The sequence below is a fragment of the Sparus aurata genome, chromosome 2 (assembly GCF_900880675.1).
Source record: "Sparus aurata chromosome 2, fSpaAur1.1, whole genome shotgun sequence".
Classification (NCBI taxonomy): Eukaryota; Metazoa; Chordata; class Actinopteri; order Spariformes; family Sparidae; genus Sparus; species Sparus aurata.
The window spans coordinates 33,476,214-33,479,576 of NC_044188.1; the positions used below are offsets into that span (position 1 = coordinate 33,476,214).

The 3,363-nt window shown below is 39.5% G+C and overlaps 1 long non-coding RNA gene across 1 annotated transcript; it reads left to right on the forward strand.

Annotated features, from left to right (window-relative positions):
* The first annotated feature begins 676 nt into the window (after nt 1–676).
* LOC115596905 (uncharacterized) lies at nt 677–2,987 on the forward strand. Its single transcript, XR_003986973.1, has 4 exons — nt 677–749; nt 1,493–1,624; nt 1,720–1,811; nt 2,916–2,987. It is a non-coding gene; the product is annotated as an uncharacterized LOC115596905 (long non-coding RNA).
* Nucleotides 2,988–3,363: the final 376 nt, after the last annotated feature.

Genomic DNA, 3,363 nt, shown 5'->3' on the forward strand with positions numbered 1-3,363 from the left:
GTCTGGGCCAGATCTGGCATCAAGCCGACACTTTTGGCCTATTTCTGACCTGGTAAATAGAATGTTAGCCAGATGTGGGCCAGGTCTGGCAATGATGGCACCGTTTATGTAATGGCATGCCAAATGTGGGCTATTTGTGGTTAGTTGTATATGGCCCAGATATGTATCCTGCTGAAAAAAGTCAGACAAACCATTAGACATATTCTATTGGTTTCTAATGGTTCCTGGTGGTTTCTAATGGTTTCTAATGGCTACTTATGTTGTCCTAATGGTTTGGTTTGTTTTTCTAAGGTTCTAATATCTCCTACACAAATCTACAGGACTTCAACGGTCCCTACTAACGTTTCCTACGGGAGTCTAATGGTTCCTACAGGAGTCTTCTATAGGAGTCTTAATGGTTCCCACATAAGTCTTATTGGTTCCTACAGGCGTTTCTATACACTGAAACAAGTCAATCTAAGAATAAATAATTGTAACATAATTAATCCTGTGATAATAACAATACAAAACAAAGTTTGTCTCTAGACATGAATATATCAAGTTGTGAATTATTCTACATTTGTTCAAAACACAAGTCATTTTGATTGTTTTCCCTAACAAGCTGTATGTAAGCGGATCAACAAATCTTCTACACTTTGTATTTACTCCGACTGCCCCCCCCCCCCCGTGGTGCATTCTGGGTATTCGCGCCAAACGCCTGAGCAAAGACAGAAGGAGAAATTTGAAAAATGGGAGACTGAACTGTTAAGGTAAGAATTTAGTTAATGTTATTGATATAGTTGGTTACTTACTACAATCTTTCAGGTTTTACACTGTTGTAGAAATAAGTAAAATAACTGGAGGCACTTGATGTAATTTGTAATTAACAACAGTGGCTTCAACAGACTTCTGTGTAACTTGAAACAAATGTTAGCAAGTTTTAAAATACTTGCTTCAAATGTAATTTGAACCTGACGTTTGCAAGTGACTATAACTAGCAGGTAACTTAGCCTACATCTAGGTTGTTAAGTTAGGTCTGCTTGTTAGCCACGAACCGCAGCAGAGGGCAGAGCGAGCCACGCTGCAGGTGATACACCGCTCCGAGTTCTCAAATAGAGAGCCCACTGTACAGGGGGCAGAGTGAGATGCGTGCTGCATAGACGATCTCTTTAGTGGTCAGTTACTATGTCATTGTGTGCTTATCAGATGATTTATCGTGTCAAGCACACTGGTGAAGGTATGCAAAAACAATTGTTGTGGGGAAAGTGGACACATGTTAGATTATTTCAGTTTATGGACCAGACAAAAAGTAATTTTTGGGGGCAGAGATTCTGGTCTTTCACTGAAAAAAATGTCGTGACAGCCCAGTCTAAAATGCAGCACAAGTAAGCCTGATGAGGCTGTCAGAATACAATGCATGACTCTGTTCTGTTTTTGTTGCTCTGTGTCTCTGTTATTCTTTTTTTCTGTATCTCAAGATGTTTCTCCATCTCACTTCTGACCTCTTTTGCAGATCAAGGATGAATTATGGAGGATCACACTAAAGCCACTACAGTTCACATTACTGGGGAAGTTGGACCAATACACACCCAGGCTGTTGAGCCTCTAAGCTGTTGGGAAGAAACTTGATGAGACCTGTGACATGGTAAATGAGGCATGTACTTATTGCAGTTAAATAGTTAGTTATATATTAGCATTCTGATGTTTGTACTTAGCATGATCTCCTTTCTTTTTTTATAGCACAACAGCATTGAGTCCAGTAGAGAGGCTGTGATCAGAGGCCTCATTCTCTACCTTGGTGAAAAACAGAGGAGCTAATCAAGGCCTACAAGGTAAAGAAAACTGTTTCAAAGCCCAGCCTGTTTGAGATGAGGTTGTGCAATCCAGAATAGCTGATGGCTCAGTGGTATTTTAATTATTTTTTTCTTTTTTTTTTTAAAGAGTGCCTATGTAGAAATGGATGGAATGTTATGATTTTAGCATCTAATTATTAATGATTTAGTAAAAGTTGGAAAATCATCAGATGTGGATGTTATCCTGCATGGAGAGCAGGCTGCTGCTAGCACTGCTAACGGTAGCCACACAGCATGTCAGTGGTCAGAGAAGATGACACATTTCATTAACATAGTTCAGTTCATTAATGTGTGCCACTAAGTGCCAACTATATCAGTATTTGGTTGTTGAACAGTGGGATCAATGGTATCTATCAAACAGCTCCTCATTTAAATAAAAACGGAGTTCAGTTGTGTTCAGTGATGATGGAGAAGCTGCTGCTGCCGAGCTAAATGCCATCCCAATGTCTGACAATATTTTTGCTGTTGCTATACGTCATGTTCCATGCATTAACAGTAATGATAGCAATAATAATTATTTGGGGGGGTGCAGCTGTTATTTTCTTCTCAAGATCTGCAAGCAGGCTGATGTGAATGTGTGTGTGATGTGGGTACTGAATGTGGTTATGCATTGCTCCGGTCGAGCACTTATACCGGTATGCCAGTTTACTCTGACACAGGCTACATCCTTATTTTCATTTTCTATGTCGAGATACTGCCGGACTCGCTGCCACCTTTTACACTAGATTACACTATTTCTGGTGACGACAAGCGATGTTTGAAACATTTACATGACCAGTCGTTTAATCAGGAACATCCCTAGTGCTTTATATGTGTATTCTAACAACTTAAATTGCAGCAATGTGATTGCATTCGTCATCACAAAATGTAAATAAAGTAAAAAAACTGTTAAATAGTTTAATGAATTTCTTTTCCATTCAATGCATGGGGAGGCATGTTAATGGCCAAACACACTGATGGCTGTTGGAATGTAGTGCCAATCATATTTATTGGCTAGTCATCAGATGTGTCACTTGTGAACTGTACTGTGATATTCATTAATTTGTGTGTTTGTATGTGTGTGTCTGACTTCTGATGCCACAGACCAAGAAATCGAGACCAGGATTACAAAATGGTTGCAGAAAGCACCTGATGGGAACAGCAGAGGAAGTGAGTAAATGAGAATGATGGACAGTGAGAGAAGCTCTCATGCGTAATGCATTTTAGACTTTTGATCTGAACTCTCTTCACCTTTTGTAAGGTGCTACTGCTGGTGGAACACATGGAGACGTGATGTTTCTATGCATGGTGTGAAAGTCTATGCCAAGTTGTTTTGTCTAAAATGTTCAGTGTTGGTTTTTAAACTGAAGATATGGCAGTGAATGTTAAATTCGTAATAATGTTCTGTAGACTCTTGACATGTTGTGTTTGCTGACAGATATGTTGTAAGTATATGTTAAGGTATTATGCAACATTCCGCTGCATTGTATGTTTTTGAACAGTCTATGCTAGTGGCTCTCAACTGATGGGTCAGGACCCAAGTGGGTCGTAC